The sequence below is a fragment of the Schistocerca nitens genome, chromosome 4 (genome assembly GCF_023898315.1).
Source record: "Schistocerca nitens isolate TAMUIC-IGC-003100 chromosome 4, iqSchNite1.1, whole genome shotgun sequence".
In the NCBI taxonomy this organism is placed as follows: Eukaryota; Metazoa; Arthropoda; class Insecta; order Orthoptera; family Acrididae; genus Schistocerca; species Schistocerca nitens.
The window spans coordinates 217,015,572-217,038,800 of NC_064617.1; the positions used below are offsets into that span (position 1 = coordinate 217,015,572).

At 43.5% G+C, this 23,229-nt stretch overlaps 1 pseudogene; it reads right to left on the reverse strand.

Annotated features, from left to right (window-relative positions):
• Positions 1-22,799: 22,799 nt before the first annotated feature.
• On the reverse strand, positions 22,800-22,917 carry LOC126253776 (5S ribosomal RNA; annotated as a pseudogene).
• Positions 22,918-23,229: the final 312 nt, after the last annotated feature.

Here is a 23,229-nt window from a genome sequence, read left to right on the forward strand (position 1 = left end):
CACACCGGTCGGCAAAGATAATGCACGAAGATCGATAGTAGGCGCTGGATCAAGTGTGCCTATTACGAGAGAGGCCAGAGACACACCGACAAGCAACACGCCGCCAACGTCCTCTCGATAGTATTTACTTAGGCCGCGACCGGTGACCGGAGGGCCTCACTCAATTGCTCAGACTCAAACATCCAGTTTGGCGCCTGTCAGTTTACTTGCAGAGCAGAATTAGTTCATCACAGGCTACGGCAGTACATGATGACTATAGGGGGACTATTAGTGATGAGCTTGTACAACAAAACGTGGATTCTATTTAAGTTAAGTGAAAGCTTCCTGTTCATCTGCTTCTGATACTGACGTCTGCAGTGTCTGACTTGCATGTTGCACGTTCTAATCCTAGCGAGGATGAAGTTTTAACCAACTGTATTTGGTAGGGAGGGACAGGAGGGATTAGGGATTGTGAATGATTTCAAGACAGTTGTGCATATAGTATCAAGTGTTCCTGCGTTTCATCGTGATCGTGAAATATCCCGATGAAAAGCGCAGTTTGTGCAATAATGTTGTGGTCGACTAATAACTGCACGAGACACGGGTGCTGTGTACTCTAGTGTTGTGTACACTACACTGTCTAGTGTACACAACCTGCAGTTTGTTGTAACGTTTCTTGCAACACCTGTACTTCTTGAGAATTTCCTTACGTCTCACACTCAACGGATGACTCAAGGTTTATCAACTCATAAGCCTTGGTGGCAGGAAAACAAGACTTTTGGTCAGGTGAATACAGGGTTATAAATAAAAAATCAAATAGGGGTAATGCAGGAGTACGTTTAATAATGAATAAAAAAATAGGAGTACGAATAAGATACTACAAACAGCATAGTGAACGCATTATTGTGGCCAATATAGACACGAAGCCCACGCCTACTACACTAGTGCAAGTTTATATGCCAACTACCTCTGCAGATGACGAAGAAATTGATGAAATGTATGATGAAATAAAAGATATTATTCAGGTAGTGAACGGAGACGAAAATTTAATAATCATCATCACTGGAATTTGAGAGTAGGAAAAGGGAGAGAAGGAAACATAGTTGGTGAATATGGATTGGGGCTAAGAAATGAAAGAGGAAGCCGCCTGATAGAATTTTGCGCATAACTAACACTTGGTTCAAGAATCATGAAAGAAGGTTGTATACATAGAAGAATCCTGGAGATACTAGAAGATATCAGATAGATTATATAATGGTAAGACAGAGATTTAGGAACCAGGTTTTAAATTGTAAGACATTTCCAGGAGCGGATGTGGACTCTGACCACAATCTATTGGTCATGAACTGTAGATTAAAACTGAAGAAACTGCAAAAAGGTGGGAATTTAAGGAAATGGGACCTGGATAAACTGAAAGAGCCAGAGGTTGTACAGGGTTTCAGGGAGAGTATAGGGAACAATAAGGGAACAATTGACAGGAATGGAGGAAACAAATACAGTAGAAGAAGAATGGGTAGCTTTGAGAGATGAAATAGTGAAGGCAGCAGAGGATCAAATAGGTAAAAAGACAAGGGCTAGTAGAAACCCTTGCGTAACAGAAGAAATATTGAATTTAATTGATGAAAGGAGAAAATATAAAAATGCAGTAAATGAAGCAGGCAAAAAGGAATACATACGTCTCAAAAATGAGATCGACAGGAAGTGCAAAATGGCTAAGCAGGGATGGCTAGAGGACAAATGTAAGGATGTAGAGGCTTGTCTCACTAGGGGTAAGATAGATACTGCCTACAGGAAAATTAAGGAGACCCTTGGAGAGAAGAGAACCACTTGTATGAATATCAAGAGCTCAGATGGCAACCCAGTTCTAAGCAAAGAAGGGAAGGCAGAAAGGTGGAAGGAGTATATAGAGGATTTATACAAGGGCGATGTACTTGAGGACAATATTATGGAAATGGAAGAGGATGTAGATGAAGATGAAATGGGAGATAAGATACTGCGTGAAGAGTTTGACAGAGCACTGAAAGACCTGAGTCGAAACAAGGCCCCGGGAGTAGACACCATTCCATTAGAACTACTGATGGCCTTGGGAGAGCCAGTCATGACAAAACTCTACCATCTGGTGAGCAAGATGTATGAGACAGGCGAAATACCCACAGACTTCAAGAAGAATATAATAATTCCAATACCAAAGAAAGCAGGTGTTGACAGATGTGCAAATTACCGAACTATCAGTTTAATAAGTCACAGCTGCAAAATACTAATGCGAATTCTTTACAGACGAATGGAAAACTGATAGAAGCCGACCTCGGGGAAGATTAGTTTGGATTCAGTAGAAATGTTGGAACTCGTGAGGCAGTACTGACCCTGCGACTTATCTTAGAAGAAAGATTAACGAAAGGCAAACCTACGTTTCTAGCATTTGTAGACATACAGAAAGCTTTTGACAATGTTGACTGGAATACTCTCTTTCAAATTCTGAAGGTGGCAGGGGTAAAATACAGGGAGCGAAAGGCTATTTACAATTTGTACAGAAACCAGATGGCAGTTATAAGAGTCGAGGGACATGAAAGGGAAGCAGTGGTTGGGAAGGGAATGAGACAGGGTTGTAGCCTATCCCAGATGTTATTCAATTTGTATATTGAGCAAGCAGTAAAGGAAACAAAAGAAAAAATCGGAGTAGGTATTTAAGTCCATGGAGAAGAAATAAAAATTTTGAGGTTCGCCGATGACATTGTAATTTTGTCGGGGACAGCAAAGGACTTGGAAGAGCAGTTGAACGGAATGGACAGTGTCTTGAAAGGAGGGCATAAGATGAACATCAACAAAAGCAAAACGAGGATAATGGAATGTAGTCGAATTACGTCAGGTGACGCTGAGGGAATTAGATTAGGAAATGAGACACTTAAAGTAGTATATGAGTTTTGCTATTTGGGAAGCAAAGTAACTGATGATGGTCGAAGTAGAGAGGATATAAAATGTAGACTGGCAATGGCAAGGAAAGCGTTTTTGAAGAAGAGAAATTTGTTAACATCGAGTATAGATTTAAGTGTCAGGAAGTCGTTTCTGAAAGTATTTGTATGGAGTGTAGCCATGTGTGGATGTGAAACGTGGACAATAAATAGTTTAGACAAGAAGAGAATAGAAGCTTTCGAAATGTGGTGCTACAGAAGAATGCAAGATTAGATGGGCAAATCACATAACTAATGAGGAGGTATTGAATAGAATTGGGGAGAAGAGGAGCTTGTGGCACAACTTGACTAGAAGAAGGGATCGGTTGGTAGGACATGTTCTAAGACATCGAGGGATCACCAGTCTAGTATTGGAGGGCAGCGTGGAGGGTAACAATCGAAGAGGGAGACCAAGAGATGAATGCACAAAGCAGATTCAGAAGGATGTGGGCTGCAGTAGGTACTGGGAGATGAAGAAGCTTGCACAGGATATAGTAGCATGGAGAGCTGCATCGAACCAGTCTCAGGACTGAAGACCACAACAACAATAAGCCTTTACTAATAACAAACGTTTGCTAACATTGCAGGAGAAACAGCCTACAGTATCGTATTAGGATCACGCGGCATCTGCTATCCTCCCAAAACAGCCTTTCATCCAATACCTGAGTGACTTCTCTGCCAAGCTAGTCGCATCTGGTAAGGAGCAGTCCCACTCAGGTATGTACAAAAAAAAAAACTATTTCCAAATACCATCAAGTTTCCAGTTGGGCACTATAACGCCTCGGGCTGTTCTGTACCGTATTTCATTGCACTGCAGCAACACACGTGATTCACAAAACAACCGACCAATCTCCTTGATGTCCGTCTGTTGTAGAATCCTAGAACTGTATTAGTCCACGTGTGCCCTCTCCCTTGCTTTTTATCGGTACAAGACTCTACGACCTTAGACTTTTCGCAGACAGTTTAGTTATAGACAGTGAGATATTGCCGGAAAAATTCTGCAGAACTATTAAATCACAGTTTGGTGCGATTTCAAAAGGGTGCGTGGATGGGAACTTGCTTCAAACGTACAAAAATTTAAAATAACACACTTCACGAAATGAAGAAAAGCAGTGTCCTATAAGTAAAATATGAGTGAGATATAATTAGAATCAGTCAAATCATAAAAGTATCTGTGTGCAGCAGTTTGTAAGATATGAAATGGAATGATGTAGACATAGGAACTTGGAAAACGTAAGAAGTTTCTCGGAAACCCTTTGCTTCACGAGTAAATATTTGCTACAGTAACAAGAGTTAGCAGCATGTACCCAGTTAATTTCAAGTTCAAATAGAAGTTGTTCTCTGCGTGATACGAAGCGTTACTGTGAGCAGTATATTCTTCAGAGGAGCTGCAGCTGGAGGAGATTCTCGCGGCGGAGAGCTGCAGATTACGAGTGCGTCGTCCGTAATCAAAACGCCGACCACTGTGGAAGCGTGTTGGGGAAGTAGGGTGAGGTCAGGGGGAAGGGAGTGGTGTCGGTGGAGCGACGGGGGAAGTAGGGGGGAGGGGGAAGCTGGCGTCTGGCGTCGTGTGGGAAAACTTGGCGATGGCCGTCCTCCGGCGGGCCCGTCATCACCGCAGTCTGAAGGACATCCGGAACTCATTACGCCCCGCTGACGGGCTTCATTTCCCCACTGTGATCAGCTTAAGGAGGGAGGGACGCTCCGATCATTCACCGAGCGACTCTCGGCAAATCTACCACGCCCAGACACAACAGCCTCCACTAAAACTAGGAACAAGGCAGCGCGAAAAACAGCCTAGAGGCAGCCTCTTTGAATCATCGGGGTTAAATGTACAAAGTGATCAAAGCTGTATGGACACCTACCACTGGACATTAATATGGAGTATGTGCACTCTTCGCCTGTAGGAGGGCTTTAACTCAGCTGGGGACGCTTTAAGGAATGGCAGCCCGTTCTTCCTCAAGAACCGAAACCAGAGAAGGTAGGTATGTTGCATGCTGGGGTATAGAGCGAAGTAGACGTCCTAACTCATTCCAAATGTGTTCCATTGGGTTCAGGTCGGGACTCAGTGTAGGCCAGTCCATTTCAGGAATTGGAAGGAGAATCACCATTGGTCCAATTTTTTTGTTTTGTCATCCGCAAAATCGATTTTCGGTCACTTAGTGACCATTCTCAGTGCTGTAATATACAATTAAAATTGGTAGGCACTGGTATCAACAAGCTTAGAGTGATCACATAAACTATTTATTTGAGCTTATGTGATCGCTCTAAGCTTGTTGATACCAGTGTCAACCAATTATTAATTGTATATTACAGCACTGAGGATGGGCACTAAGTGACCGAAAATCGATATTGCGGACAATGAAACAAAAAATACGACCAATGATTCTCCTTCCAATTCTATCCACTATTTGGTCGTGGTGAACAGAACCCTCCATGGAGTCGCCAATCAATAACATTTCAGGAATGTTACTGTTAACAAATCGTTGCCTCACAAATGCTTCTTTGTGGCAGGGTGCATTATCCTGCTGCCACAAATAGTAATCGCCTCCAAACTTTTCTTCTACTGTACACAGTACACAATGCTATAAAATGTTTCCATATACTTGAGAGTTCGGCGTTTTATTGAGCACAATAAGTCGATCACACCCCAACCACAACAAACACTCCCATACAGTAACACCACATTCTGTGCTTGACTGTTGACACTACTCTTGGCTAATGACGTTGAGGCATTATCCAACCTAGATCCTTACGTCGGATTGCCACATGGTACATCGTGATGTATCACTCTAAATCACTCGTTTCCATTCATGCTCTGTCCATATGCGTCGCTCTTTGCACCACCTCAAGCGTCACTTAGCGTTCAGGTCAGAAATGTGTGTCTTATGAAGAGCTACTCGATCTTTCTACCCCCGCCCCCTCCTTTAAATTCCCTACACTGTTCTAGCTAGATTGCTGGTGGCACTTAGGAACTCATGAGTAATTCAGTCCACTGATTTCACGATATCTTTTACAACCACCCTCCACAATGCTCGATGATCCCCATCCATCACTGCATGAGATCTGGTGACCTCGGTTTCACTGTGGTTGTTCCTTCGGTTTTCCACTTCATAGTCACATCGACGGTCAGCTGGGGCAGCTGTAGGAGGGCTGAAATATCTCTGATGAGTACGTTGCTCAGATGACATGCTTTGTCCCCGTTAGACATCACTGGGCACCTCTGACCGACTCATTCTGTCGTTACAGCGTATCTACTGACAACAAAGTATCCCCTGTGCCCTCTTATAGTGGCGGGTTCGCCTATCGCGACGTATAGTGACCAATTCCGCATTATGTTAGGGATGTGCGGATACTGTTGACCAGCAAGTGTATATCGTCAGATTATAACTGTAAAGCCAACAAGACGTGGTGGCGAACTGTCCGTGGAGACTATATTCTGTGTTCCCAGAATGAAATTTTCACTCTGCAGCGGAGTGTGCGCTGATACGAAACCTCCTGGCAGAAAATGGTTCAAATGGCTCTAAGCACTATGGGACTTAACATCTGAGATCATTCGTCCCCTAGACTTAGAACTACTTAAACCTAACTTACTTAAGGACATCACACACATTGATGCCCGAGGCAGGATTCGAACCTGTGACCGTAGCAGCCGCGTCGTTCCGGAATGAAGCGCCTAGAACCGCTCGGCCACGGCGGCCAGCCCTCCTGCCAGATTAACACTATATGCCGTACCGAGACTCGAACTCGAGACCTTTGCCTTTCGCGGGCAAGTGCTTTACCATCTGAGCTACACAAGCACGACTCGCGACCCGTCCTCACAGCTTCACTTCCGCCAGTATACAGGGTGGTCCATTGATGGAGACCGGGCCAAATATCTCATGAAATAAGCGTCAAACGAAAAAACTACTAACAACGAAACTTGTCTAGCTTGAAGGGGGAAACCAGATTGCGCCATGGTTGGCCCGCTAGATGGCGCTGCCATAAGACAACCGGATATCAACTGCGTTTTTTTATATAGGAACTCCCATTTTTTATTACATATTCGTGCAGTACGTAAAGAAATATGACTTTTTTAGTTGGACCACTTTTTGTGCTTTGTGACTGATGGCGCTGTAATAGTCACAAACATGTAGCTCACAATTTTAGGTGAACAGTTGGTAACAGGTAGGTTTTTTAAATTAAAATACAGAACGTAGGTACGTTTGAACATTTTATTTCGGGTGTTCCAATGTGATACATGTACCTTTGTGAACTTATCATTTCTGAGAACGCATGCTGTTACAGCGTGATTACCTGTAAATACCACATTAATGCAATAAATTCTCAAAATGATGTCCGTCAATCTCAATGCGTTTGACAATAAGGTAACGACATTCCTCTCAACAGCGAGAAGTTCGCCTTCCGTCATGTTCGCACATGCATTGAAAATGCGCTCGCGCATGTTGTCAGGCGTTGTCGGCGGATCACGATAGCAAACATCCTTCAACTTTCCCCACAGAAAGAAATCCGGGGACGTCAGATCGGTGAACGTGCGGGCCATGGTATGGTGCTTCGACGACCAATCCACCTGTTATGAAATATGCTATTCAATACCGCTTCAACGGCACGCTAGCTATGTGCCGGACATCCGTCATGTTGGAAGTACTTCGCCATTCTGTCAGGCATTGAAACATCTTGTAGTAACATCGGTAGAACATCACGTAGGAAATCACCATGCATTACACCATTTAGATTGCCATCGATAAAATGGGGACCAATTATCCTTCCCCCCATAATGTCGCACCATACAACAACCCGCCAAGGTCGCTGATGTTCCACTTGTCGCAGCCATCGTGGATTTTCCGTTGCCCAATAGCGCATGTTATGCCGGTTTACGTTACCGCTGTTGGTGAATAACGCTTCGTCGCTAAATAGAACGCGTGCAGAAAAGCTGTCATCGTCCCGTAATTTCTCTTGTGCCCAGTGGCAGAACTGTACACGACGTTCAAAGTCGTCGCCATGGAATTCCTGGTGCATAGATATATACTACGGGTGCAATCGATGTGGATGTAGCATTGTCAACACCGACGTTTTTGAGATGCTCGATTGTCGAGCAATTTGTCTGCTACTGACGTGCGGATTAGCCGCGACAGCAGCTAAAACACCTACTTGGGCATCATCATTTGCTGCAGGACGTGGTTGACGTTTCACATGTGGCTCAACACTTCGTGTTTCCTTAAATAACGTAACTATCCGGCGAACGGTCCGGATACTTGGATTATGTCGTCCAGGATACCGAGCAGCATACATAGCACACGTTCGTTGGGCATTTTGATCACAATAGCCATACATCAATACGATATCGACCGTTTCCGCAATTGGTAAACGGTCCATTTTAACACGGGTAATGTATCACGAAGCAAATACGGTCCGCACTGGCGGAATGTTACGTGATACCACGTACTTATACGTTTGTGACTATTACAGTGCCATCTATCACAAAGCACAAAAAGTGGTCCAACTAAAACATTCATATTTCTTTACGTACATCACGAATATGTAATAAAAAATAGGGGTTCCTACTTTAAAAAACGCAATTGATATCCGTTTGACCTATGGCGGCGCCATCTAGCGGGCCAACCATAGCGCCATCTGGTTTCCACTCTCAAGCTAGACGCGTTTCGTTCTTTGTAGTTTTTTCGTTTGATGCTTATTTCGTGGGATATTTGGCACAGTCACTACCAATGGACCACCCTGTATATTCCGTGTTAATTTCCAAGTTTGAATAGACAGACTATGTGCAATTCAAAACTTGTAAGAGCTTTTCCCTCAATGTAAGGTATGCCTAAAATATGACGATGAGTGATAGAAGAGGTTTACTGTGTTTAATACTTGAGATTATAATTTCATAACAAATTCTGTTGGGTGGACGAAATCGCAGAGTTCCTGAAGCGCGTACACAGATCTTTATTTGCTAAGCGAATTAATGTGATATGAAAACAAGAAAGCTACCATGCTTAACCTACCTTCACTTCTAAATGTCAATGGAAGCATTTCTTGGTAGAATTCAACAAGCGAATTTCAGTTTTCTGAATCCAGTATCTTGAAACACGAATTATTCGTGGTGTGAACTCAAGAACATACTGCAGAGGCCTCTTTAAGGAAGTGACGATGCTAACTATTACTTCGCAGTATACTTATTCCTTAATTACATTTGTGAAAAATAATTGGTCTTGTCTTTAAACAAACAGTAGTTCGTGCGATCACTGCTAAAAATAAGAATAATCTTAGTATAGGAATGAAGTCATTTACTTTGGCCCAAAAATGCGTCCCACATTTAGGAACATAACTCTTTCATTAACTTACCAGAAGCCATAAAAATTTAGCAACTAACGAAGTTTCATTTTAAAAGCAGCCAAAATGATATATTGCCGGCCAACTTCTATTCCACTGACGAATTCCTTGGTACAACCAACTGATATTTATACATTGTTAAAAATATCGAATAACGTGGATGTTACATAAAATCTGACCCCTGCATATCTTTAGCGCAACATTGTGATCTGTTCATGTAAGTGCTGTAAACTAATTTTTCCTTTGATGATTCATGGCATAACAGTATTATCGAATTCACTTGTAGTATCACATGAATACAAGATCTGGAACTACTGTCATATCGATAATTTCCAGAGAGTAATGCGGACGTGTTTTAAAATTGCTGTCCACTGCTTTCTTTCCGTGACTTAAGCATCAGGTACAAACGGTATTGTCCATTATTATTCAAGCGACCTTTGTCTTGGAATTGTACTGGTACAGACGCTGATAAATGTGCTGCATACATAGGTGTACTCCATCATATTGTCTTGTGTCTTAATTTAATAAATAATCTGGTCGGGTTCACTTACAAGCAACTTCAGAGTTATTATCGGACTCAACACTGTCACTAGTACGTTCTATGAAGGTCTTCTTTTCAGAAATTGAATTCTTATTTACATGGTTTAAAGAATTTGCGGTATGTAGTCGAATTAAGATTGAGATATTAAGAATTAAACGTTCGCTGGTATTATAATCGTAATTTACAATCAATAACTTTTTCCATTTTTTGTGTTCGTAAACAACACAGAAATACACTCCTGGAAATTGAAATAAGAACACCGTGAATTCATTGTCCCAGGAAGGGGAAACTTTATTGACACATTCCTGGGGTCAGATACATCACATGATCACACTGACAGAACCACAGGCACATAGACACAGGCAACAGAGCATGCACAATGTCGGCACTAGTACAGTGTATATCCACCTTTCGCAGCAATGCAGGCTGCTATTCTCCCATGGAGACGATCGTAGACATGCTGGATGTAGTCCTGTGGAACGGCTTGCCATGCCATTTCCACCTGGCGCCTCAGTTGGACCAGCGTTCGTGCTGGACGTGCAGACCGCGTGAGACGACGCTTCATCCAGTCCCAAACATGCTCAATGGGGGACAGATCCGGACATCTTGCTGGCCAGGGTAGTTGACTTACACCTTCTAGAGCACGTTGGGTGGCACGGGATACATGCGGACGTGCATTGTCCTGTTGGAACAGCAAGTTCCCTTGCCGGTCTGGGAATGGTAGAACGATGGGTTCGATGACGGCTTGGATGTACCGTGCACTATTCAGTGTCCCCTCGACGATCACCAGTGGTGTACGGCCAGTGTAGGAGATCGCTCCCCACACCATGATGCCGGGTGTTGGCCCTGTGTGCCTCGGTCGTATGCAGTCCTGATTGTGGCGCTCACCTGCACGGCGCCAAACACGCATACGACCATCATTGGCACCAAGGCAGAAGCGACTCTCATCGCTGAAGACGACACGTCTCCATTCGTCCCTCCATTCACGCCTGTCGCGACACCACTGGAGGCGGGCTGCACGATGTTGGGGCGTGAGCGGAAGACGGCCTAACGGTGTGCGGGACCGTAGCCCAGCTTCATGGAGACGGTTGCGAATGGTCCTCGCCGATACCCCAGGAGCAACAGTGTCCCTAATTTGCTGGGAAGTGGCGGTGCGGTCCCCTACGGCACTGCGTAGGATCCTACGGTCTTGGCGTGCATCCGTGCGTCGCTGCGGTCCGGTCCCAGGTCGACGGGCACGTGCACCTTCCGCCGACCACTGGCGGCAACATCGATGTACTGTGGAGACCTCACGCCCCACGTGTTGAGCAATTCGGCGGTACGTCCACCCGGCCTCCCGCATGCCCACTATACGCCCTCGCTCAAAGTCCGTCAACTGCACATACGGTTCACGTCCACGCTGTCGCGGCATGCTACCAGTGTTAAAGACTGCGATGGAGCTCCGTATGCCACGGCAAACTGGCTGACACTGACGGCGGCGGTGCACAAATGCTGCGCAGCTAGCGCCATTCGACGGCCAACACCGCGGTTCCTGGTGTGTCCGCTGTGCCGTGCGTGTGATCATTGCTTGTACAGCCCTCTCGCAGTGTCCGGAGCAAGTATGGTGGGTCTGACACACCGGTGTCAATGTGTTCTTTTTTCCATTTCCAGGAGTGTACGAACAAGCATATTTTAATTGAAAATTATTATATACTACAGAATGTATTGTACATTTATATGTTTTGTGTGAAGTTCCTCGTTATCCCTTAAAATAAGACATGTTTAAACATTTTTTATTTTTTCCACATCCATGACGCGCATTTCACATAGGCTAATGTCTTTTACACAGATCCTATCTCCTTTCCGAAAATATAAGGGGCATCCAAATAAAAGCAAGACCAATGGAAAAGTAAGCAATTTTTATTAGTTCTAAAGTAATCGTCATAAGTGTTAATTCATTTATACTGCAATGAAACAAGACAGCCAACGCCTTCATGGAAAAATGTTAGGGGTTTTCTACGAAACCATAAGCGTTTTGTGTTAATGAACCCATGGTAGTGCCAGAGGGCATTAGGTGCATGATCTGGTTTTGGCTTAAACGTCTGCTACACTCTTAATGATGACATCATGGTTTCATTACCATACATTTCTATAAAGACAATTCTGTGAATCATAAGCAGTACCGCCAGTAATTTCATTCAACAACCTAGTTAGCGCTTGTAGCGCTCATATTATCTTATACTTTATTTTTATGGTATATATTTTTAATTCAGTAATTTTGTACGTTATTTAATATAAATTTGTGTAAAAACTCTTGTCTTCTACTACACAAAAAATGTATTTAGTAAAGACGGAGCTGATGGTGTCCATCACAGCCATAGAGTTTAGCTGCGTAAGTTTTTGTAAGCAGCTGACTCAGTTTGAATTTTGCCTGCTAGTTGGCATATTCTTCACTGTGAACAAATACGTTTGAAGTTATCCAATGGTATCCAAAATTAAAGCAACAAACGGAAATTTTGCAAGGTTACTTTTATTTTGCCACAAAATAGTATAAACAGCTGACAGTAGAGTAGAAACAATGCAAAGAATTCAGAACGTTAACAACTGCAAGATGCATAACGGTAGACAAAAATGTTCCTCGTTTTTTCCAACTTAACGGATTTGCGCAAACATTCAGGTAACTGGTTAATGTGCTCAGTATGGAGTCCGATACGGGTTTGACAACGACGGAAGATGCTGTGAATGATGTCATCAATCTCACGTTGAGACAATAACACTCATTCTTCCTGCGGAACTGCTCACAAGTCTTGGAGAGTGTGTTCAGTGGATGCTGACGTGATGCAAACCATCTCCCTAGTGCAGCCCAGACATGCTCTATGGGATTCAAATCGGGAGAGCGAGCAGACCACGCCATGTGTGCCATAACTTCCGTTTCGGAAAAAGAAACATCAACCATCCATGCTCTATGATATCCAGCATTATCGTCCATCAGTACGAAGTCTTCGCCCACAGTACCTCGCAATAATCGCGCATAAGATCCCAAGATCTCCTTAGGATAATTGATAGCAGTAATATCTTGCTGGTTCCCCCATACAATTTCATGAAGAGTTGTTCGTGTGGTCAACATAATCTCTGCCCTCACCATTAGGGATCCTCCTCGATATCGGTCTCTTTCCACAATGTTTGGGTCCAGAAATAGAGTTCCACGAGCCCTCTATGTACGAATACGTCGAAAATCACTCTCTAGACGAAAGCGGGACTCATCTATGAAAAGATCATTGGTCCACCATTCGACCGTCTAGGTTGACGGCTCCACTCTAGACCTTCCCTTCTGTAAAGACACGCCGGAGGTAAACAGACATCATGTCTCCAACAATAGAAGGCACTCTCGTGAAGCCTTCTGTTCACCCTTTGTCTCCGTACAACAAGTCCAGGGGTTGCTGTGAAGTCAGATGCCAGTTGCAGTGCAGTCCTACGGCGATCTTGTCGTGCCCTTACAGCCAAATAAACGATTCCCATTAAGCCATCGGGCCACAGCAGTTTGCGTTTCTCCTGCTTCCATTCTGCCTATGGCCCTCCACAGCACGGAGTCTGTAGGCGTCCTCTCTGTGGCGTACTGCACCGCCTGTGACTGTGTACACAGCGATTGTGGACGTGGGACTACCCTGCAAACACTACCCTGCCTGATAGGTGCTCTGACGTCATTGCTGACGTGATTGTCCGTTGATCGGAATGCCATCTTCCGTGCAGAACACGATCGGAACGACATCGGTTGACAGTTTGTACGATTATATCATTAATTAGTCACAGGAAGGGGAAATAGCAGTTTGTTGCTTTAATTTTGGACACCAGTGTATTTTGCATATGAGTGTGTGAGTCCACTCGACTTAGTGTTGGTATGTATTTTACCTTGAGAAACGTAATGTTCTCTATTGCAAATTATCACATATGGTTGTGCATTGGCCGTTTAGGTTTGACTTTGTGTCTTTTTATTTTATTTTAGAACGGAAGATGATCAATCTGTGCTTGAAATCGATATGCAATAGTCAAAAGGAAAGTTGGAGATTTATATGACCAACTCTGACGTTCCCTTTTTCTGCAGTATTTTGTATAATATTCCATTGGCTCGTTTTTTGTTTATTAGATACAAAGAATTCGGCAGCAAACTGTGTGCCAGTATTTACCGCCCAGAAACTAATGTAATCTGTCTTGTCTCCGTTGCGACGTCATCAAGGGAGGAAAGATTCAAAAGATACTGTTTGCTTCGCCACTGTTTCGTTTGGTGTGCGTGAGAGTGTCACAAAACACTCAACAAACTGCAGTGAGAAACGCTAAAACAGAAGGCATCGCAGGCAGTCGTAGAAAGTTAGGTGTGCCCATGCTCACGGGATACTGAAAAAGGGTATGTCTTCCTCCAAGATACATCTTAACTAATGAACAAGACGGAAAACTAAAGATATTCGATCCTATACGCAGGAGTACTCACTGATTTCCTTCCCACATACCGTCTGCTATTGTATTGGGGCGGGGTAGAGTGATAATAATTCCTTATGCACCCTCCATTACAGACCATAGATTTATTTGTGGAGTACGAATGAGGAGGTTTTATAATGTTTTTAATTTCTCTCTTTTTTTTCAAATTTTCTGATTCTTCAGTAGTAACTGATTTTATTAGAAAGCTACAAAAGCACAACAGCGGCTGAGGGACATCACAAAACGTATCCTCGGTGAAGAGAGTGACAGACAAATTTGAGTTTGGTCGTTGGCAGAGTCCCCTCAAAAGCCTTCTGCGACCTGATGTTAATTAACGTTTTGTCAAAGGCCTCAAGCAGCGTCCGTAATTCTTCCCCTTTCTGGCTTTGTGAACACTATCGTTCCACTGAATGTCGTATTGTTACGCTGTGAAAGGGAAGCGACAAAGGACAGATTCAAAATATTCACGAAAGCTAATATTCCGTCAAGGCCGGAAAATAAATTTTGTTAGCTTATCCCCGCTTCTTCTCAAAGGATCTTTTCATCCCTCTTCACAAAAACACAGTGGACTTCGTGTACTCGGCTCACTTCCCCTGCACACTCACAATTTTTTAATAAAATCTCGGTTATAAAGTAACGGGATGCCAACAGACAACAGCGTTCCATGAATCCTCCACCTTAACACACTTGCCTGAACAACACCAGAAACACTCGTTCCATCAAATTAAAATCCTTTCTTTCCGTCACTAACCTGCCTCCTCTAACCTCTTTTCAATTTCAAGAATCCGACTCTGGAATATTTGTGGCCCTGTAACATATAATGTTCGTAGTTAGTTATGTAATACACAATTAATTCTGGGTGTTTTCCCAGACTGATTAAAACCTCTCACCGTTAGGCCTCTGTATAAGAAGGGTGACTCCACTGACGTCAATAACTACCATCCATGTTACTCCTTAGAACATTTTGAAAATTTTTTGAAAAGATTATATACTCAAGTGTTGTCACACATCCGTCTAGCTAATCATAGTTTGGATTTCAGAAATGTCGCTCCCCTTGATATTTATAAACTTACTGAGTACATAATAGTATCTTTAATCGATAAAATATCACCAGGTGGGCTCTTTTGTGATTAATCAAAAGCATTTATATGAATGGGCAATGAATCCACCTTCTTCAGTGCGGATGTACAAGTACGTTAGACCTCCTGTGGGAATCTCAGAGTAGCGAGCATGTAGGAAATGGACAAGGGGTGTGGACAGGTGGCGTTTAGTAGGAGTGTGGGTCAGCAGTGAGACATGCCGAGAAGGTTCCCGCAGTTGCGATAAAACTGTGTCCCGTATAGCTCAATGGACGCCGACACGGTAGCTCAGCGTGTTCGGTCAGTGTCCGTTACCCTCTGGAAAAAAAAAAAAAAAAAAAAAACTGAGTGAACGGGTTAACGACGAACTTGAAAGGGTGTCATGGGACGTCCGCCCCGAACAAATGCAACGAACAATAACGAAAAAAATGAGATAAAAAATGATTAACGCATCTGCCTAATAAGCAGGACATCCCGGGTCCGAACCCCAGTCCAGCACACTTTTTCACTCGTCGCCGCTGATTCTTCGTCATGTCCCGATACAGCCGACATCAGTAATCTTTATCATTTCTCCTTCCCCCTCCACCTTCATTTAAAAAAAAGCATTTAATTATTCAATCATCATTATCAGATATGTTCAGTTTTTTAGAATATGCAGTACAGCACATAATAGATTTAGTTCTTATTTAAGAAACGGGAAGGACAAAGTTGTGGTAAGCTGTTCGTGAAAAATAGAAACAGGGATGTCATCTGCATGGGATCAATTACAGTGGGAGTCCCACAAGGTTCAATCATTGGTCCGCTAATGTTCTTGTTGTTCTTGCTTTATCTTAACGAACCACAGTTTTATTTGAAACAGTAGGTAGAACTATTCATGTCTGCAGATTATACAAGCATGTACTGAAGCCACGAAAAGAAGGACTAACAGAGAAAACACTTAATGACGTTTTGTTTAAAGTTACTGACTGGTTTTGCGAAAATGGGCTACGTTTAAACTTTGAACAATACAGGTCTTTCTGTTTAGCATTGCCAAAAACATTCAACCAAGTCCAGGAGACTGATGACCTCAGATGTTATGTCCCAGCCGGCCGGAGTGGCCGAGCGGTTCTAGGCGCTACAGTCTGGAACCGCGCGACCGCCATTTGAACCATTTTTTTCAACCATTCAACCTCCTGTGAAATTATAAACAAGGCGGAAAGTTCTCAGTTCTTGACCATACATGTTTGTGAACTGAAAAAGACACATAGGGGACCTGTTAAGGGGATTGCAATCGTCTACTTTTCCCTTAAGAGTAATTGCCAACTTACTGGATATAGAAGTCAGTAAATAAACTAGTTTGCATATCTTAGTTCACTGGTATCTTATGGGATAATGTTCTAGAATAACTCCTCACTTATGCCAAATATATTTATTGTACGAAAGATAGTAATTAGAACAATATGTTTGAATCACACATGTACGTTTTACAGATACCCTTGGGAACGTTGACCATATTACCACTGCATACTAATCCGTTCAATACAGAACAGCCTGGAGACGATGACTTAATTACCATGACAATGCACCCTGTCATAAAGCAGCATCTTTAATGCAATGGTGTGTGGACAACAGCATACCTGACATAGATTGGCTTACACAGAGTCCCGACCTAGACGATATGCAACACCTCTGGATTGAGTTAGAACGTCGACTTCACACCAGAGCCCAGCATCCAGCATCACCACATTCCATGGTTTCAGCTCTTGAGGAAGAATGCTGCCATTCCCCCACAGACATTCAGATCCCTCTTTGAAAGGATAACCAATTAGATTAAGCTGTGATAAACACGAAGGGTAAACACATCCCATAATAATTTCTACCAACAGTGCCCCGATGTATCTTTGGAGCTCCTGTGATCCTTTGTACCAGTAATATTCAAAAATGGATTTCCTAGGTAAGTGTTCGGAGTGTTGAACCAGTTTAGAAAGTTTTTAAGTACGTGGATCGTACATTAAGTGGAGCTGTGAAACTTTTCGTTGCACCAGAGCATCAGTTTGTGATAAAGGCCGCGTGATTATTTAAATATGAAACGCCACATCTTTTCGATGTATGAGAAAGCCAAAGCCTGTGAAAAAACTAAATTGTTCCCAGTTCGAAGATTCAAATTCACTAAGACAAAATACTACAAAATATTTCCAGTAATTCTTGATTATAATAGATTTGAGGCTTTGAGATTAGACAGCGCAATCTTCTAAGAATAGAAGACCCAAGCTTACTTTCGGATTATGCTGATGTATTAACTCCATACTTAACGATCATATACAAACGTTCGCTCGACGAAAGATCCGTACCCAAAGACTGGAAATTTGGGCAGGTCACACCAATATTCAAGAAAGGTAGTAGGAGTAATCCACTAAATTATAGGCCCATATCGTTAACGTCGATATGCAGCAGGATTTTAGAACAGATATTGTGTTCGAACATTATGAATTACCTCGAAGGAAACGGTTTATTGACACACAGTCAACATGGGTTTAGAAAACATCGTTCCTGTGAAACACAACCAGCTCTTTATTCACATGAAGTGCTGAGGACAATAGATTTCATATAGATTCCGTATTTCTGGATTTCCGGAAGGCTTTTGACACGGTACCACACAAGCGGCTCGTAGTGAAATTGCGTGCTTATGGAATATCGTCTCAGTTATGTGACTAGATTTGTGATTTTCTGTCAGAGAGGTCACAACAGTTCGTAGTAACTGACGGAAAGTCATGTAGTAAAACAGAATCGATTTCGGGCGTTCCCCAAGGTAGTGTTACAGGCTCTTTGCTGTTCCTTATCTATATAAACGACTTGGGAGACAATCTGACCAGCCGTCTTCGGTTGTTTACAGATGACGCTGTCGTTTATGGACTAATAAAGTCATCAGAAGATCAAAACAAACTGAAAAACAATTTAGAAGAAATATCGGAATGGTGCGAAAAGTGGCAGTTGACCCTAAATAACGAAAAGTGTGAGGTCATCTACATGAGTGCTAAAAGGAACTCGTTAAACTTCTGTTACACGATAAATCAGTCTAATGTAAAAGCCGTAAATTCAACTAAATAACCAGGTATTAGAATTACGAACAACTTAAATTGGAAGGAACACATAGATAATGTTGTGGGGAAGGCTAACCAAAGACTGCGTTTAATTGGCAGGACACTTAGAAAATGTAACAGACCTGCTAAGGAGACTGCCTACACTACGCTTGTCCGTCCTCTTTTACAATACGGCTGCGCGGTGTGGGATCCTTACCAGATAGGACTGACGGAGTACATCGAAAAAGTTCAAAGAAAGGCAGCACGTTTTGTATTATCGCGAAATATGGGAGAGTGTCACAAAAATGATACAGGATTAGGTGTGGAAATCATTAAAAGAAAGACGTTTTCCGTTGCGACAGAATCTTCTCATGAAATTCCAATCACCAACTTTCTGCACCGAATGCGAAAATATTTTGTTGACACCGACCTGCATAGGGAGGAACGATCACCACGATAAAATAAAGGAAATCAAAGCTCGTACGGAAAGATATAGATGTTCATTCTTTCCGCGCGCTATATGAGATTGGAATATAGAAAATTATGAAGGTGGTGCGATGAACCCTCTGCCAAGCGCTTAAATGTGATTTGCACAGTATCCATGTAGATGTAGATGTAGAAAAGGAAACTACACTCAAAAAATTACAACGCACCACGAAGGAATCATCCGAAAAGGACGGAAATCGGTAGATGTGATGATCATGTACAGACAAACACATGATGACAATTTCGTTTAAATTGGATGAGGATTATTGGGCCGTACAGCAGACGCCAGTCAGGTTGATATCCTATCGCTGTCTGGGGCTTCTCCAGATACGCCTTCCCTTATAATCTGGGCTCAGTTCGTCAGTCACAGCTATACATCGACGATATTTTGCGCCTAGATTTGTTGTCCTTCATGGCAAACCATTCTTGGCTTAGGTTTCAGCAAGACAGTGCTCGCCCACACACAGCGAGAGTTGCTGCGGTTTGTATTCGTGCTTGTCAAACTCCACGTTGGTCAGCAGGGTCGCCGGCTGTCTCCCCAACTGAGAAAGTTTACAGCATTTTTGGCAGGTTCCTACAATCAGGTCGTGATTTTGACGATCTAGCGCACCAGTTGGACAGAATTTGTCACCATATTCCTCAGGAGGACTTATAACAACTGTGTCAACCAATATGAAGCCGAATAATGTTTGTAGAAGAGCCAGAGGAGGACATACGTATTATCGACTTGTTCAGTTTCTGAAGACCTTTCTCTTGAATAAATCTTTCAATTGTTCTGAAATTACAATCATTTGTTTTTCTGTGCAAGTACATTACATCTACCAATTTCTGCCCCATTCGGATATTTTCTTAGTGGTGCGTCGTTTTTCTTGTCTTGCAGTGTAATTCCGTATTTGTAAGGCAGCGTGCACCAGAAACTATTAAACAAGACGTCTGTGACGCTTATAAAACACACGTGCGTCCCATTTTCGAATAGTGCTCAGTTGTTTTGGGCCCTTACCAAACGTTATTAGCGGGAATATTGAATGTATACAAAGAAAGGCAGCACGAATGATCACACGATGATTTCACTTGTGGGAGAGTGGCTCGGAAATGCTGGAAAGATATCAATTGGAGTTGTTTGAATACAGGCTCCAATTATCCATCGAAAGTCTAAATACAGAGTTTAAAGAGCCAATATTAACTGAATATTTTCTTCAGCCTTCTAGCACAGACAGCGTAAAATAACATTAAACCAACTACCACACGCACCAGGGCATGTAAGAAGTCATTCTTCGCAAATGAAATGAAAAGAAATACAAGTACGTGGTAGAATAAGAAGTATCCTCTGTCACGTTCTTCATAGTGGTTGGCAGAGTATGGATGTATGCGTCGAGATTACTTTAATACAATGAAGTTGGTTGGGTGGTTGGTTTAAAGGCGGGAGAAGGGACCAGACTACGAGGTCATCGGTCCCTTGTTCCTAGTAAAACAATGCCACAAGTGTGAGAATAAAACGGACGAAACATAACACAAAACAGAAAGAAAGGAAAAGCCACAAGAACGAAGGGAAGGCAACGAACACTAAAAGGAATGACAGAGGACAAGAAAACAACAGAGAGACGCTAGAGACAGAACAGAATAAAACATGAAAGCAGATTACAGTGGTTGGCCAACCACGAGAATAAAAAGGGAAGGCCAGCCACTCTGCAACACATTAAAACCTCCAACCTAAAAGCACTAGGATGGAGTACAGAGGGACATAGAAGTATAAAATCCGTTCTCACGGATAAAACGTAAAACTGAAGCTGCTGTGGAGGCATTGTGGCCCAACACTAAAGGCAGGGTGCTGGGAAAGCTAAAAGTCTGCCGCAGAGCAGCTAAATGTGGGCAGTCCAGCAAGAGGTGGATGACTGTCATTTGGGAGCCACAGCGACACTGAGGTGGGTCCTCGCGACTGAGTGGGTAACCATGCGTTAGCCACGTATGGCCAATGCAGAGCCGACAGAGAACAACTGATTCCCTGCGAGAGGCCTACATGGAAGACTTCCACACATTCGTAATCTCCTTAATGACACGCAGTTTGTTGTGCGTGCTGTTGTGCCATTCCGTCTCCCAAAGCCGGAAAACCCTGCAGTGTAAGACAGAACGCAGGTCAGCTCCGGAGATGCCTATCTCCAGAAGCGGTTTCATCGTCGCCTGTTTGGCCAGCCTGTCAGCAAGTTCATTGCCGGGGATTCCAACGTGTCCTGGGGTCCACACGAACACCACGGAACGGCGTGACTGTTCCAGGGCATAGATGGACTCCTGAATGGAAGCTACCAGAGGGTGGCGAGGGTAGAACGAGTCGATAGCTTGTAGGCTGCTCAATGAGTCAGTACACAGAAGAAATGAAATACAATGGCGGTAGTATCGCGTACACAATGAATAAAAGGACTGTGCATTGGCGGACCTGTCACTTGTGCTTAGGTGATTCATGTGAAAATTTTTCGACATGATTATCGCCGTACGAAGGGAATTAACAGACATAGTACGCGGATTGGCAGTTGGAGCCAGACACTTGGCACATTCCATATCGGAAATCGTTAGGAAATTCAGTATTCCAAGATCCACAGTGCCAAGTGTGTCCTGAGAACACTAAATTTCAGCATTAACTGTCATTACGGACAACGCGATGGCCTTCAGTTAACGACCGAGAGCAGTAGCATTCACGTAGAGTCGTCAGTGCTAACAGACAAGCAGCACCGCGCCAAATAACCGTAGAAATCAATGTGGGACGTACTACGGACGTATCCGTCCGGACAGTGCGGCGAAATTTGGCGTTAATGGGCTACGACAGCAGACGAACGACGCGAGTGCCTTTGCTGACAGCACGATATCACTTTTAGCGCCTCTTTTGCGCTCATGACCTTATCGTTTGTATCGTAGACGACTGAAAAATCATGGCCTGGTCAAATGAGTCCAGATTTCAGTTAGCAAGAGGTGGTGGTAGGGTTTGCACGTGGCGCAAAACCCACGAACCAATGGACACAAGTTGTCAATGGGGCACTGTGCAAGCTGGTCATGGCTCCGAAACAATGTGGGTTGTGTTTACATGATACAAAGAACGTTGACTGCAGATGGTCGCATTCGGCTAATTGAATACCATTTTCAGCCATTTATGGACTTAATGATCCCAAAACAACTATGGAATTTTTACGGATGAGAATGCACTACGTCACCGGGCCGCAATTGTTCGCCATTGGTATGAAGAACATTCTGGACAGTTCGGGCGAATGATTTGGCCAGCCAGATCACCCAGCATGAAACCCATCGAACATTATGGGACACAATGGAGAGGTAAGTTCGTGCACATACTCCTGCACCGGCAACAGTTTCGCAGTTGTGGACGGCTAGAGCAGCATGGCTCGATATTTCTGCATGGGACTTCCAACGACTTGTTGATTCCATGCTACGTCGGGTTGCTGCACTACACCAGGCAAAAGGAAGTCCGACACGATTGTAGGTGGTATCCCATGACGTCCCGTTATCTGTTAATGAATACTGCTACGACCGAAATGGTCCTATTGCCTGTGGTATACACTTGCTGTTGACCCACTTTGCAACTGACATCTAGTACCAAAGCGTATTTTGGTATTTTTGAACTAAAAAAAAGTCTAGTTTGACAGTTGGTTACGCACCAGGCGACGTATCACTGCAGATTAGATTGTTTTAATATAAATATTACATTGTAACTGAAACTCCTCCCGAACAGGCTATGAAGGCCCAACGGTACTGACCGACCGCCATGTCATCCTCAGCACATAGGCATCACTTGGTGCGGATACGGAGGGGCATGTGGTCAGCACACCGCTCTCCCGGCCGCATATGTGACTGGAGCCGCTACTTTTCAATCAAGTAGCTCCTCAGTTTGTCTCACAATGGCTGAGTGCACCCCGCTTGCCAACAGCGCTCGGCAGACCGGATGGTCACCCATCCAAGTTCTAGCCTAGCCCAACAGCGCTTAACGTCGGTGATCTGACGGGAACCCGTGTTACCACTGTGGCAAGGCCGTTGGCAAATATTACACTAGCTGCTTACTATCTAACTTGACGCTAGTCGGTGGGGGGAGAGGGGAGGGTCATTGGGATAGGTGATAACTGCGTAACCCCTTACGACCGCTCCTAGCATGCCATGCGCCGGATAACATCTACATCTGCATCTACATGGATACTCTACAAATCACAGATAAGGGCCTGGCAGAAGGTTCATAAACTCGCCTTCACAATAATTCTTTATTATTCAAATCTCAAAAAAAAAAAAAAAAAAAAAAAAACGCGCAGAAAAAACGAACACCTATGTCTTTCTGTGCGAGCTGTGATTTCCATTAT